The 16,507-nt window shown below is 44.8% G+C and overlaps 1 protein-coding gene across 2 annotated transcripts in view; it reads right to left on the bottom strand.

Annotated features, from left to right (window-relative positions):
- The window catches only part of LOC133217001 (contactin-4), a 341,090-nt gene extending 325,780 nt beyond the window's left edge, over window positions 1-15,310 (bottom strand). For both annotated transcript variants that reach the window (XM_061362129.1, XM_061362133.1), the window contains exon 1: window positions 15,139-15,310. The gene's annotated coding sequence lies outside the window, so the exon portion shown is untranslated. The remainder of the gene's footprint in view (window positions 1-15,138) is intronic.
- Window positions 15,311-16,507: the final 1,197 nt, after the last annotated feature.

Below are 16,507 nucleotides of genomic sequence, written 5' to 3'. Positions count from 1 at the left end.
TTTCCAAAAAGCAATGCTTCTCTGGACTAATACACATCCATTTTTCTGCTGCAGCTTCCTCCCCCTGAAGCCCAGTGTAACTACTATTTCTGCTACACTTCTGTTTTCTGCTAATATACTTAGCCATTTGCAAAAGTGGAATATGAGGAGCCATCCAAAACGGACAGACATTTCCTGCTTGCTTTTAAACAAACTAATTCTACTTTATTCCATATCCTGCTGTACAAATGACATCCTTCCCATAAACTAGTCTACAAGACCACAGTACTATTTAGCAATCAAAACATGGATGCTCATTATCTACTTCTCTTTCATTATTTACTCTCTTGGCCTCCACTCGCCTTTTCTTCTAAACCTACACAATACTTGTGTCAGTAACTTCCAGTTTGTTTTCACTGTCTCTCATTCACTTTTCAGATGTCTCTCACATCTCTCTCACTACACTGGGAGGTAGTAGAGGAAATGCCTCTATTTTAGTTGTAATATTAATTTATATATATTTACCAAAATTACACATACACTTTTCAAAATCAAAATACCTTTGGGACAGTCAGCTAACTTTAGTTCATAAATACTAAAGGCAAACTTTCTCCCCTCCCCCTTTCAGATTATATGTTCAATTTAAGAGACTTTTTTTTTCCTATAAAAGAATTCAAAAAACCTGAACAGGAAAAAGAAAGGGGGGGAGGGGTGCAAAAAACCCTGTTTGGTTAGAAAGAAGGAAATAAGGAAGAGGCTGAAGAAGTTTTTTTTTTCCTGGTCCCAAGTTAATCCTGTGGGAAATCAGTGCAATTCAAAGCCCCCCTCCCCACCCCACCCCCAACTAAACATCTAAGTCAGCTCATGTTTATCTGAAACCCAGTTTACTTTGGAAAGGCTAAAGAAATAAAGCAGTCCATCAATTATTTAAAGCGTTTGGCCCTGATTCTGCAGAGGCTTGGGTACACACTTAATTTCATCAGTCTTCAAGCTGGAGTCTTCCACAGCCAGAGGCTCGGTCTGTGAAGTGGATGGAAAAGAAAACGTGTGAATTGACTTTTTCAGTGAAAAGAGTTGTTCTGGTTGTGGGTGAAGGATGCTCTGAGCAGTCAGGACAAATTCAGAGCCAGTTGTGCAGGGCATGGTCATTGCCACCCTGGTGGCCCCCTGGGCTCAGACCTCCATCAGCAACTATCATACCAATGGGTCACAGCTGGACAGCAGTGTGCAGATGTGGGATAATGAGCGCTGAGGGAAGGCAGACAGTCTCTCCCAGCTTCATGGCCATAAGCCAGACTTGAGGGCGGCTGAGCCTCAGCCCCTGCTCACATTCAGCCTGCATCACCCAGGGTCCCTGGCTCATTTTCAGCAAAGATGCTGAAACGCAGATATAGAAATTCAGAAGATACAGGTATATAGCTAATATATATGCAAAAATGTACTACATTATGTAAAAATAGAAGTATAGATAATACACAATCTTCATCCTTACACAAAGCAGACTGCAGTGGAAGAATGCACTCTTCTGTGGCATGGAATTTAATTAGTTACTAAATTTAGATACTGTCAGTATAGTTATAGAGGATTCACTGCAGCTGGATCTCAACATTGCATGATATTTTACATTTTGCACAATACTAACAGATGACATTACATTAGTACAGATATTTTGAAGTATTTCTATGTGAACGCTTCAGTCTATCCAGTGGTTTAGACAGCTAAATCATACTTGATTACATTTTCAAAAATATATTGTAAGTCCCAGGTACTGGTAGTTTTAAAGAAAGTATTCAGAGACCCTGAATCCCATGCAGCTGGGAAGGACTGATCCAAAGCAAAAACACAGGTGCAAAAATAATTAAATCTGCTTTAAGCATAAGACAGAGTTATGATGCAGTCTATGGGGGATAAGAAGTCAGTGTTGAAGTTTCTCATCTGCCATAAACTTATTATTTGTAACAGCTCAGTACCTTAAAATTCAAAGAATTTGGGTAAAGCTTTCTAGAAACTGAAGGGCCTAAATATGTCTGTATCTCTCACCATCATAGCATGTGCATCTTGGTTTTTCATCTCCAATAAAATAGCAGTGAATTCCACCAGGCTAATTAAAGACGTGAAATTTTAAGTCCATTCAGAGACTACAGTAATTAAGGTCAAATAAGTTCTCAAGGTTGAGTCAAACTGCTTCTCCTTCAAACTGCAGAACTTCACAAGGTATTTTCTCCTGCAGACACTGGACTTAGCTATAGTCTGATCCAAATTTCAGAGTCTTACTCAAAACGCGTTGAGACAGAGAGTACGGGCTGTTTCAGACTGGCGCAATGTGTGAAGGAGTTTATAAATCCTTGAAGAGCATTCCACCACCTTTTTCTTTATATATATATATTTTTATATATTTTATATATAGATATATTATTGAGCAGACTCCTACAGCCCAAACTACTTTGCAATGTCTGTGCCACAGTAATGCATGAGCCTGACATCCCAGGTCTGCCAGAGCTGGATGCCAGATGATCCACAACTACAAATGCCATTTTAAAATGTGACCCTGAAGAGTATTTTTGACAGATGGGATTTCCCATGTATAGAACTATGTTATCTCCATAATCTCCGAACTCAATTTAAGTTTCATATATAAGATTATTTTCATTTCAACCCCTTTGGTCACTTGTGACAACAATATTTCCCTTCTCCCTACACAAATCTAATTTGGTCTTGCACTGCAACTCTGCTTAGAAAGCTGTTTAGTGGCAATGTTTCAGAAATACAAATCAAATTTTCTTGAGTGAAATAAAATTAGCTATCCAGGAAAGAAAAATTCACTTTTCTAAGGGCACTGATTCCATATTTTAGGTAATGGTTCTAAAATATAATAATAATCATAATAATAAAATGGTTCTGAGATGCCATGCATGCTGATAGCGAGAGGGCTATCAGAAGTAGCCCTGCTGTCCCTGAATACACTGGGAATGACTGGAAGCATTTGCTGGTCCACAAAACAGTACCCTTACACCACAAATCTCACAATTTCCTGACATATTAAAATAAAGGGAAAAGACAGCAGCATAACAGCTGAGGATTTGGTCCCAGGGCTGGCTTTGATTTGGTGACCAGTCCAATGCCAGGTCAAATGCTTTTAAAATAGGATTTGCAGGATCTTCCTCCTGGACCAAAACAGAGACAGCTGTGCTAGAGGTCTTCTTCTGGCAGAAGGGGTGAACTTATCCCTTGGCAGCCAGGAGAGAGGTCCCTGGGGACAGAGGAACAGGATGGTCCAATAACCACTGTCAATCCCTCCTCTGCTGAATCAAGAGAGCCTTTTCGCAGCAGACCCACCAGAGACAGGATTTTTGTCAAGTCTTCCTTAGATTGTGCTGGCAGAGCAGAATAATTCATACCTCAGTTTTCTATGGGACATCATTCTTCCTGATATCTGCATAAGTGACATCGCATAAGCCACCATATGAATGGAGCCACCAAACCACTAAATGACAGAAAAGTCTGAATAGAGGAAAAAAGAAGAATCAAAGGGAAGGATATTTTCCCAGCCTTTTCCAGTTTTCTTGACATGCCCCCTACTCTTCACCCTTTTCCCACCACATCTGTAACTCCCATGCCTTTCCTCTGCCAAAGCAAAGAGGCGACAAAGCCTGTAGCTGTCCCTGTTTCTTTAAGGACCTTCCATCTCCTTCACTCCTGCTCAGCACAGATGAGTCAGGAGGAGGCAGAGGCTCAGAGGCACGGCTCTGCAAGCAAGTGTATGCAGCAAAGCAAATCTAAAGTAATTATATAAACAGTAATACAAACATTGCACTTCTGTCCATTTATTCTAGCTATTGCAGTGGGCTCCTTCATATAATGTTTGCACAAGAGCTGTGATGTATCACTTAATCTACTGTAAGGACTTTATTCATACCACCTGAGGCTGCTCCTCTGCAAGCTCCCACTTATACAAGATTGAACAGAACAGAAGAAGGTATTACTGAGCTATTACTGGCATCTTTTGCCACATGCTGTCAAGTTTCTAACTTCGGTGCTCCAGAAGACTGAAGTAGAGAAGCAGATGAGACAGTACAATCATGCGGTACAGCTGGACTTTATACTTACACTGTCTGACCTTGACACTTGCTCTTCAAAGGAAATAATCAAGATTGAAACCAAACCAAAATCAATCCAGACCCTACACCACTCACCCAGAAACCAACCCACCCCAAAACAAAGGTAACAGAGGAGCAGCGACCAAACCCACTTGACCCATGTTGTTAGCAAAGCTCTGTAATGGCATAACCCCAACATACGCAGAACATACCAGGACACAACAATTGTAGTGACTTAGGTTCAAGCATACATCACGCACTTTGCTTTTTAAAAGACTGTATTAAGTCATGATGTTTTGTTTTCCGAAGAAGGGCATCTCCAGCTCATATATAAACCTGGGGTGAGAGCCGGTTACATGGTTTCTGGTGTTTCCCACACACACTTCAAGGAATAAATGTAGGTGCACTGAACTTGCTTAGTGCTCTGAAAAGGTGTTCTGGACAGCTGACCAATCTGCCAAAACAATACAGAGTCTTCCTGAGCTTCAGAAGTGCAAGTTCAGAGCTCACAAAACTGCCTGATATAGCCTAAGCCATGCAATGGCAGTATTTAGCAGCTACCTGACTCTGCACATTTTCTGAAGCCCTTTTGGTGCAACACAGCTGCAGTTTCAAACCACTTTGCACCTCCATCCATTACCCTCTCTATCCCTCTTGTCTATTTGCTATCTCAGGCATTGCTGCATGTTTAACTTCTACGCCCTTGAGGGTGATCAAGCCAATTACCAAATGTACAGTCAGCTCTCTGCGATGAAGTGCTCAACAACTCCAGTTCACATTCAAGTTTCAGGAGCTGCTGATGGCTGCAAACAGGCTGAACCCACCCTGCCTAAAAAACACACCGCCAACAAAACTATCAGGTCAGAGCATCATCTCTCCTCATCCCGTATTTCTGAGCTATGCCCTCCCTGCCTTTCAGCACACCCAGTAACTTGAGAACTAAAAGAGGATGGAAACCATTTCAGGAGCAGGGTTAATCTACCTGTAAGTGTAGCAGAACCAGATAAAAAGAGTAAAAAAATCAGGGCCAGGAACACAAGGGGCTGTAGTCCTCCTATGGCCAGCAGTCTAAAACGTAAGTATTGCTGAGGATGCTGGAGAGATTTCTGGTTTAAGACAGCCTGCATGGGATTTAGAGCAGTCTATGGACAAAGCTCTCTGTCAGCCCAGACCAGACTGCAAGAACTTGTCATTTGACAGTGATCAAATATCTCCTCGGAATGCACATACCTTTCCAGGAGGAAAAATTATTGGTAGTGGTATGTGGCCTGTAATTGTTACTGGACACACTGCTCACAGGTTCATGTTTTCTGCAGTATGACATGATAAAGAGTATATGAAGCCTTCTCAATCAAATCAATTTTCTCCAATAGATGCCTACTAAAAAAGTTTTTTCTGTTAAAACAACAGCACCATCCTCCCCTAACAGCTAACAAGCTGGATTGGTTTTCCCCCACTTCAAGTCATCCATACTGAAGTACCTTCAGGAGTGAAAAATGCCAGTCACAGCCAGTTGGCAGGAGGGCAATGCTTTAATATCCGCTCCAAGGATGAAAGACATGGCAGCTCCTAACCCGCACACTGGCTGCAGAAAGCCGTCAGCCGGTGAGACCACACCGTGCCCAGCTCCCATTTGAGCTGAGCAAGCAAAGCTGGGAGCCCATTAATTTGCTGTGTGAGTTATGGTTCCCTGCAGCACCTTTTGTTCACTGTCAAGGTTCTGCAACAATGACGAATGCAGCTACATTCAGCCCAAAACTCCAGAATTTGATATACTAAATCATTCTAGATATTAAATGTCTCAGCGATAAGCCTAGCAAATGAATTCCTCTGGAGCCTACACTTTTTGCTGTACACAAGGCAGGAGGGACTCCCCATATACTCCCCCATTGTTTCATGGAAAATTATGCAGTTTGGTAGCATTGTTGCTCCCAGGAAAGAAACAAGAATCCCAGGAAAATTCACACAACTTCCAGTGACTACTAAGAGAAGCTGCAAATCTGCCTGAATAACTGAGGCAGCAGAAGGCAGTTTGGGGCATTAGCAGCTCACCAGTTATTCCTATTTTAATAGCAGCAGCTGTACACACTTATAAAGTTTCCACTTACCTTAGCAAATAAACAGAAAAGACTCCTGCAATAGACAAACAGGGGAGCACAGTCAGAATGCTTAAGCAGCAAGAGACAGGCAGGTTTTCAGTCTTATCAACCTCACAATTAATCATTTTTTGTTTAAAATGATCTCCTTCCTCCAGCCACAGAACACTTGCAGTCACAAGAACTGACTAAATCTCATCTCAACTAATTTGTAAAGAATAGATGACTTTTCAAAGGAATCCTAAACCAAAACAGATTAAGGCATGAAGAGGGTGGAACAACTGCTACTTCATTTTTAATTTCTCAAAATCACCATCAAATATATCACAGTGGTTAACTCTGGAAAGATTTTGCAAGCTTCATAAACAATAGAGGGATTACCCATTATCACACAAGTACAAATTAGTTTGACCTTTCCAGCTTTCTCATACTAGGTTTCCTTTTTTCCACTTGACTAGAGAAAATATTGAGTCAATCCATGTTCTCTGCTCTTCATTCTCAGATGTATTTGACTTGTGCTTTTTTCCTCTACATCTGCAATTATCAGAGACTCATCAAACACTGAATTCACCCCAGTAATTCTTTGATTTAAGCCAGTGCATAACTAGTGCTCCCTAGGAAAGATCCAGCCTTATGCTCAGCATTGCTCTCTATATGCTTTTCCCACCTCTGCCTCCCCAGTAAAACAATGTGTGATATGTTCATTTAATATTCCTTGTAGGAAGTGTTGGCAAACAACGTGAAAATAAGGGCAGCAGAAATCAGAGAGGGAAGGATGCTCAGTGCCTTCCATCTAGCCTGCCCAACCTTCCTGCCCACAGAGCTTTCCCCACCCAACAACAGACGCCTCCTTGATGCCTGAAAATGGAGCTGGCAAAGCAGCCAGCAGATCTCTCCTGCCATGTGGATTTCTGGACTAACACCCAGCTATCCTTAACAGATATATGCACATCCCCAGAAAGCCTTCACACAAAGCTTGAAGTAGAAGTGCACACAGACAAACTATCCTGTGTGTCATGCACCTTTCAGGTCAACTTCCACACACAAACTGCGCTCATTGCCAGTGGACACTGATTTCTGCAAAGTCTAAAATCATTCTTCATGAATAATTGGTGCTTTCTATCAGTAAGTCTGACTGTGCTGGATCCAACAGAGGAATCTCTTGTTTTCTTGATAATCTTGTGCTGGAACCAAAGAACCTGGGGAGCAAAGAGAGGGTAACGCTGAGCAAGCCACAAAAATCCTTACCTGTCAGCCAAAACATAAGAGCACCTGCTGCATCAGGGTGTTTCAGTAAAGATGTATAACACTGAGTGTAGCAGCAGTGGGGGAAACTGAGGGGTAAACTGAGAAGCAGAACAGCTTTGTGGGTCAACAGAGAATCACAGCCCCAGTAAAAGAAATGCGTCAAGGAGAAAAATGATGCATTTGTGTACTGGCTCCTCAGAATTAGGAATCCTGAGACAATTACACCATAGAAATCGTGATTAGGGTTATAGATATAAAATTCAATACACATCTAAAACCCTGCAAGCCAGTGCTGGCTCTCTCCCCAGCCCATGTGGAAGGGTGCACTCCCGTAATTCCAGGGCTGGCCGAAGATGCTCCCCGGCTATGTTCTGCTCTGGGCCGGACTGAATACGCTGTGCGATGCCCCACTGGCTGCCTGAGCACAAGCCAGGAGCTGAAGTTGCTCTAGCAGCAGCCGGAGCGGTGCGGATGATGCGGGTTGAGTGCTGCCACCCTGTGGGATTGTGTCACTCGTCTCTACGCATTGTCACGCTGCTGCGTACTCCCGACGCTCAACTACACACCTGTATTAGGGAAATCATGAGGGGCTCCAGAGCCCACACAAGCAGTTTCCAGAGGAGCGCAGTGCACTGAAACATGTTTGAACATTAATTCGGGAGTTGGAAATGTTTATGAATATGATTTGGAACAAAAAGATCACTGAATTCTGGCTGGAGTAAGAACAAATACTGTAATTCAAAATAATTAGCATGTCATAGGTAATGGTCTGATGTATTTACACAATTTATATTTACTCCCGTGTATCAAGGCCTGGATTGAAATCCTGTTTTGTACATTGCTAGGAGCCGATTCTGTTTGAAATTACTCTTCTGCTGTACTTCATATTTCATTCATTTCTACTTCCAGCCATACACGCACAACAGAGGGCATTATACATCTCCCTAATTGAAAAATACAGATCAATTAAATATGAAAAGTCATTCTTGGACTGAAACCCTCTTAGGCAAATGTTCTGCTCTTATGTTAAAGTAGCTCTTTTGAAAAAGCTAGGAGTTGAGTGCTGTTCAGAGGCTTTTTTTTTTTTTTTTCTCTTTCCAAAAGACTGGGAGACAAAGACCAAGAATATTCACCCATTCATTCACGATGCGAGGACACAGCTTTTGCCTCCATTTCACAAGCACAGGGTAGTGGTGATACAAAACATTTTACATGATGAAAGCTGTTCAGTGCTCTGTGCAGGAAGTGAAGAACCCTCCTCTGCTCAGAGTTGAGCATGCCTTTCAAACACCTCTCATGGGTCACACCATTAACACAAACCAGTGTTATCAAATGGTATCATGGAAGCAACATACGAAATGAGTCTACGCACCACTGCTAGCCCACCAACTACAGGGTCCTCACACATATGCTATGTAAAACATTGAAGTCCCACTGAGCATCAGAGTGGAGAAGATTAAAGCACATCAGCCCAGTAATCAGTTCACATCTGGTGGTGTCAGAAACCAAGGTGGCCATGATAGTCCAAGGTCCCCTGAAAGAAGCTCAGCACTGTAGCAGTCAGCAAGGATGTTTGTTTTGCCATTGATTCACCAGTGCAAGTTCTTTGCTAATACACAACCTGTTCCATAAAAGATTGACTTAAACCTGGTACAAATCTACAGCTAAGTTAACAAGAATCTGGCTCAGATACTCTATCAGTCCCAGGAAGGGAAATCTGCCTGACAGCAACCTGGCCAGCTTGTGGGCTTTCTCCAACCCCTAGGTCAGTTGTTAGTCCACAGGTAGCAAGTGGTCTGTGACTTCCTAAAGGCACAGAAGAACAGACCATGGCTCAGTCACAAGACAGGCATGGAGGAAGGTGGAACTAAATCTGGTGGACGGTTTTGAGCAGAATTCATTTTTCCTACTGAGCACAGAACACTCATTAAGAGGGCCCAGAAGGGGGAGATCACCCAAACCATGGCTATGGATCAAACTGGAGAAAATTGTCTGCTCAAGGATTTATAGCTATAGATAGAAAGATGTAAAAATGGAAGATCAGAACCATTAACATCGAGGCAGGGAGCAAGGAAAGAGTGTATGCTGAATATCCTCAGCAATCTTGGGGACTGTCACAGATGGCTAGCTGGGTTTTCACACTCCTATTACTGGAAGCATAGAGATGGAAATGTGTTTAATTGTTTGAGTATGACTTGTTTGTAAGTCTTCCCAAATAAAGCTGTTATCTGCATAAAACGAGTTTAATAAACCATGCACTCACAGCTCTGTTAAAAAAACACTGGGAGGTTATTGCAATTCAGTAGTATTCAGATTAAATTACCATTTGTAATACAGGTTTTCCATTACAAATACCAAGTACAGTGTTTATTCCCTTTCTTAGTCTTCTAATTGACAAAAATGACCTGCTAAACCTTATGTAGATTGCATTTAAATGCCACATCTCTTCAGTGGCTAAACATTTATATAAATAAATTATAAACACATATTTTGTCTGCGGCTGCCTAGATCTTATACTGATAGAACTTACAGAAGAATAAATCAATCCAGAGTTAGGAGCTCAGGTCTAACTTGTCACACGAACAAGTAGCTGTTGGGACTCTCAGGTCCTTCAGCCCTGGCCACATCCCCTTGGCCATTGCAGTTTCCCCTGCTCTCCCTCCCACCCCAGTCACATGAGAAGGATGTTAACTCAAGAAATCCCAGGAGAAACAAGTGGTGACCAGGTCAGAAATTAAACTACTCTGTAGAAGGACTGTGGGAGGTACAGGGACACTGAAGGAGGAGTCCTCTGGACCGTGCTACTTTTGAACAAGGGCTGCTAAGGGAGACAAACTATCACAGCAGGGAGTGCTGTCACATTGTGCTCCTGGGTTAAATAAAGCCTGGAAAAAGCCAAGCTGAACAGGTGATCATTTAACCACACCTTGCTCTGCAAACAAGAATGGGGAAAGTGGGAAAGCCCATGTGAGATGGTTAATAATGATTGTGTCCACTGAGTCTCACTTAAGTTCAGGTTCAAAACCTCTCGAAAAACAAAGAGAAGAGGTGGTGAAGTACCATTGTGATGCTTTTAATCTTCAGTATAACGCATCTTAGGAGAGCTTGGTACTGCATATATCAAAACTTTAATTCACTAAAGAGATCAGGCCATATCTGAGACAGCTCCAGCAAACTTTCAAATAATAGAGCATCAACAGCTGCCCAGCTGGAAGATACAGAAGAATTAATAGAAGAAACAAATGTAGTAGAAACTCATTTTTGAAACCTAGAGCTGTTTAACAAAATTTAAGGGGGGGGGGGTAAAAAAATCCCTGTAAAGGTAATTTCAAAAATATAATGGTTGTAGATCACTTTCTTGGGTCCCTAAAACAATTTTTTTAAGTGGAATAATAATGCAGTAAGTGTCATCACTTACCTTACCTGCTGATACTTGTATGCTGTAATTGCATACCTGAGCAAAACTCCCAATTTACATTGCAGAGTCAAAACTTACTCCTTATGCTCTAGCTTCCTAAATTTGAATCACAGAATACTTAGGGTTGGAAAGGACCTTAAGATCATCTAGTTCCAACCCCCCTGCCATGAGCACGGACACCTCACACTAAACCATCTCACCCAAGGCTTCATCCAGCCTGGCCTTGAACACTGCCAGGGATGGAGCATTCACAACCTCCCTGGGCAACCCATTCCAGTACCTCACCACCCTTGCAGGAAAGAACTTCCTCCTTATATCCAATCTAAACTTACCCTGTTTATGTTTTAACCCATTACCCCTTGTCCTGCATGCATATTTAAAGTCGCTAGATTAACTGTTTTCAAAACACTTCGATCCTGTCGGTCCTGAGGATTCAACTTTAATTGCTGGGTTAAATCACTGGAAAAACAAAGAAACAACCACCACCCACAAACCAATCAACATATCTTTCTTCTTCTTGGTGTCCTGCTGAAAGAGATTTTTATCCTGCAGATTAAGATAAAAAGTGACTGCTTGTATCTAGGGAAAAGCAAAGAATGAAGTTATTTCCCAAGTACAGCACATACAGTACTGGAACCCTCTGCTTAGTGTAGAAAACACTGTTGCTTCAGTTCATGCGAACCTCATTTATGCCAAGGTGGCAAGCAGATTTGACACAGGAGTTTTTGTTTTAATATCATCAATTTTGGTGGATGATGCTAGGAAACAGGGAATAGTTGTGTACTCACATGAATCAGTAAATCAGTTGGATGTCATCATTATATATTTGCTTTGCTAATGATAAAAAGAATTAATCACTACTGTCACGATATTCATATTTATATTTGAGTAACCACTGTAGCAGATAACAGTAAAGATACGTGCAAGTTTAAATCCTGCCAGCAAGCCTAGATTAAAGCTTCAGAGCTGACATTTGTGGATTTGGTGTGATTCATGTTACTTTTCTGTGTTTGTGATTACCTTCGTGTCAGGGGCTGCACATCACTCACCCACCAAGCAGCGGGCTTCCAGTTTCTGCATGTGAAGGAAAATTCCCAACTGTTGCACCGAAACCGTCTCCTAATGGAGCCCCATCTTCTGAATAACAATGGAGCTAAACAAGGCACCAGCAAAAGGAGCATGTAAACAGCTTTTACAGGGACATTATCGGGTCATTTTAGGCCACAGATGGGAGGTGTGGGAAAAAAACCCAGACTTGATCTAATCTAACATGGCTAAAAATAGACCTGTGATGATTTATGAACTTTCAAACTCAGCAGAGTATTTATTTTTTTAAGCAACAGCATCTTCCCTGGCACCACCTGCAGCCCAGGAGCTGCCTGCTCAGTCTGACGCAGCCCCTTACAGTGTCCCTGATGGATACCAACCATAGGCAGCTGTACCTCCCTCATCCTTCACCAGACGCAATTCAGAAAGGCCATGAGAGAACACTAAACGGCAATGACTGAGCTATCTTGTGGTTAATATCCTTCCTTCAGCCTGCCTTGTCTTTACCTCTATTGTGGGCTGTTTTTTAATCAAGTTAGCTACACAGAACTTTTAGATGAAAGCCAACTCTCTAAATCAAGAGAAATAAGTCACCAACGATGTCTACAAAATCATTCTCAAGTTTTTCACCTGGGGTAGAAGTTGTACAGATGCTTTACACCCGTTTTCTTAGCAGTGCCTGATGGGGTAACACAGGAACATATTTTAAATGAAAGAAACATTAAACACAGTACATATAAAGACCTGAATATTAACAAGAAACACTTTCATGCATGAGGAGGTGCAAGTTTGGGAACCAAGGTGGGCTCTCTCATCAGCTGCTTGCTGTCTTGCCATGCTGTTGTTTCCCTCTGGAATAAACACTCCTCAGCTGATGGTGAAAACTCAGCACCCAGGAAACAAGTGATGCGGTGATAATACTGGAAATACAGTGAAGTCTATGCCAGGGAAGAATGGCTGTGGTCTCGGAGACCACACATCCAAGAAGGCTTGTGACACACCAAAGGCATCCTTGTGGCCCAGAGAAAGGGCCCCTGCTGCCAGTAATGCCCTTTCACCCCCCCAAAGCACACTGAGGGCACACTTGCCCCCAGCAGACATCCACAGTGACTTCAGGTGAGGTTCTAAATTGCTCTAGACACCACCGTTAAGGCATGTTAGGTTAGAGTTTGAAGACAGTATCAGACAATCATGTTTACTGTTTACCTGCTATAGGAGAAGTAAGCCTTCTGGCAAAGGTAACCTTTTTTTCTGCTGTCATCAGATTCAAAACATGTATTTTGACATCCTATAGAATAGCACAAGCTTAGAATTCCAGGAACACTTCATGGGCTACAAGAGAACTCAACTCCACTGCAGAGATAATGATGAGAAAATTTCCAAGTCGCCAGACTTTTGCCGGAATCATTCAACTCCAAATACCTGCGGGTGTACCCGGTTCTAGCTCAGTCCTCATCATCCAAGTGCTGCCTTCAGGCAAGCTAAAGCATGGGCAGATGGGGCAGGAGACCCCCCCCAAGCCTCTGAGTAGATAGACACAGGTACATACAAGTAAAAGGGTCTGGTGTGTCTTGCTGCAAAGGGCTGGCTCACCGGATGGGATGGGACTGGATTAAATACCTCCTGAAGCCAAGTAAAATCTTGTCAGGTATAGTCCGCTCTGCCCAGAGTTCAGCAGAAGAGGGAGAGGTTGCTGCACACCAGCAGAAGCCATTGTCTAAAGTAGGCTGCTTTGGGAAAATTATCAGTGTGCACACCTCTAAAGGAGGCTGTACAGCAAGTAATAGAGGGATTAGCCGTGTAAACTAAGTCCTTTCGGTATTAAAGAGGGGAGGTGACTTTGAAGGATTATACAAGAGCCATTTAAGCAGTTTTCAGGGACTTAGAAACGCAGGGTAAAAATGCAAGCTCCCAGGTCCAGAAAAGGAGAAAAAACAGTGTTCTGGCCAGGAAAGCAGCAGAAAAGGCTTCTGGAGAGTCCTAGGCGCAGGGCCCCATCACCCTGCTTCCCACACCGGGCACTGGCCATCGTGCCCCACGACAGCAGCGTAAGGAGCTGGGAGCACCTGGGAGGAAGCAAGGGAAACAGGTGAAGGGGCTCCGTAAACTGCGGTGCTGCTGGTACCTGCCACGGGCCGTGGCATCCCCACAGCGGCTGTGCTGAGAGGGAGTGCGGTAGAGACTCTGTGTCAGAAACAATCTTAGGAGTAGCGTGACCATTCATCTAGGAGGATTACACCAGTCAATCATTTATCGGCTAGAATGCAGGTCCTGAACTGAGCCACGTAAACGGGAGGATGTGCAAGCACAAACACAAAAACTGACTTCTATCTATAGCCAAACGTTCCCGTTCTTCCCTGAACCTCAGGGTGCTAATCAACATGCTGGCTCCTAATCCTTTGCCCACATTAATCCAGCAAGGGAAAATGAATACGCTGGTGCAAGACATCAGACTGTTTTATCGAACCCTCCTTGCAAGAAAACCCCCGCTTTTGCTTAGTCTAAGACGTGATGGATAATTGGTATGTAAGATACAAACTACTTCCACTTATTATGCAAGCTGCACCGGTTAATTTGTAGTTTAGAGAGCGAGTCACTCTTGTCTGGGATAAATAAAACAACATGCTGCATTATGTTGCTCACGACACGGAAGCAACACTAGCCTGAGGAAAGCAAAAGAAGCTAAAACTCGAGCGAGCAACGCCGGCTGGATCAAGCAAAAAGTTACGCATGCATTTCTGCCAGCCTGCGAGGGAACATCCCTCTGCCAGAGACACGCACACACACACCACACACAGCCCCATTCCCGCGCTCTCCTCCGCGGTCTCTCTCCCCGTGCCCGGGGCGCAGCGCCGACCCCCTGCCCACGGTTACCGCTGCCTCACCCGGACCCGTTCCGCCGCTCCGCTCCGCGCAGGACGAGGGGCAGCTTGGCCCGGCACCTCGCTGCGGAGCCACGGGGCCGCGCCGCGCTCCGCGGGGAGCCCCAGCAACACCGGGAGCCGCGCCCCGGGCTCCGCGCCCCCTCCACCCCGCATCTCCCTTTCTGGGGAGCCGCCCGCTCGGCGGCACCCCCCTCTCCGCACCTCGCAGCCGAGCCGCGCTCCACAGCGCCCGCTGCGCGCCGCCCCGCGCAGCCCAGCTCCGCTCTCCTTCCCCGCCGCCGCTCTCCCGGTTTATTCCTATTTTATTGGTTTTTGGTTTTTTCCTATTCAAATCCGCCTCCCTTCTCCCAGTGCAAATCCGCGCTTACCTGGGCACGGCGGGGGGACGCGGGGATTCGCGGGCACTGCTTACCCGCCGTGCGCGGCAGCCCCGAGGTGCGCGGTTCCGCAGCTGCCCGCGGCCGCAGCATTGAGCGGCAGCGGCCGGGAGCCGGGCGAGCGCTGCGCAAACCCCTCCTCCCAAACCTGCGCCGTGCGCGGGGGGCGGGCGGAGGAGCCGCGGAACCGGGGACGCCTTTAACCCTTCTGCTGTCCCGCAGCGCGGAGGGAGCGCAGCGCAGCCCTCAGTACAGCAGTTGCTATTCTGTGGGGTCTGTACAGCGGCTCAGCTCTGAGCTGGGAGGGAACTCCCCTGCCCGGTTCCTGATTCCCTTCTGTGTTAGCCCAGGCGTGGCTCCTCCCGGTGGACACCGAACCCGTCCGGCTCGGTGGTTTCACGGCCCGTGCTTTTTCCCCATCGTCGACCAGTCCCAGGAGTCCCAAGTTACACATGGGGGCATTGTTTTTTGTCTCTTCGATGGCCTCCGGCAGTAATCTCAGATTTGCCGTTAACTGTTTTCAAAAGCTGTCCCCTTCATTCATTCCCCTGTTCCATCAGTCTGTCACTCAGCCCTTTGTACTAGTCCACCCTCTCCTTTCATCCCCTTTTTGACCCTTCTTGTCGAAGAAATGAGTGTGGGGAGATGAGAGAAGCCAGAGAGGAGAATGCACAGAGTGCCAACCGCATCCCTGCTGCTTTCAGCCCTCCTCGCACCCCAACACCCAGCATCTCTCCTGCACCCGGGGCTTCCTGTGGATCACCCATGAGGATCTCTACCTGCCACTGCAATGAACATTATGAGCCACAAACTGCTTTGAAAGTCAGTTCAGGCTTCATAAGCAGAGCAATCGAAAGGCATGAAGAAAAGGGGAATAAAAGTGTATTCAGAAGAGAAGGTGGAACCTACCTTTCCCTGTCCTGGAACCTTGTACCAGGAGTTGCTCTTAAATGGCTGTGCTAAAAATGCAGTGCAAAGAGGGTATTCAGTCTTAACTGTGCCTCCCCTGGGTTTTGAGGGATTAAGTGAAACCCTTATTATGTTTAATTATCTCTTGAGTTGCTCTCTGTGCTTGCTGCCTTGCTTTATGGTTTAATAAACTGCACATCGATATAAACTGAATGACAATTAACATTAGTGCAGGTTGGATTTGCGTTTATTGCTACTTACAGGTTTGAGCTCGACATGCCTTCGCTCAGATGTCTCACTGCCATCAGCACCTCTTTCTCAGCATGACTGCCAGCTCTGAAAGGCTGTTGGGATGTGCCCTAAGCAGTCTGGGAGAGTAGCTGTCCCAGCAGAATGCTGTGATCCAGAGCACAACCCTGTGTGGTGCTGGGCTGTGTGGGGCCAGCAGGTT

This window comes from Neopsephotus bourkii, unplaced genomic scaffold, assembly GCF_033783945.1.
Source record: "Neopsephotus bourkii isolate Nb327-2 ecotype Australia unplaced genomic scaffold, CSIRO-AGI_Nbou_v1 NB_1080, whole genome shotgun sequence".
Lineage (NCBI taxonomy): Eukaryota > Metazoa > Chordata > Aves > Psittaciformes > Psittacidae > Neopsephotus > Neopsephotus bourkii.
This window is presented reverse-complemented; position numbering and strand designations above follow the sequence as displayed.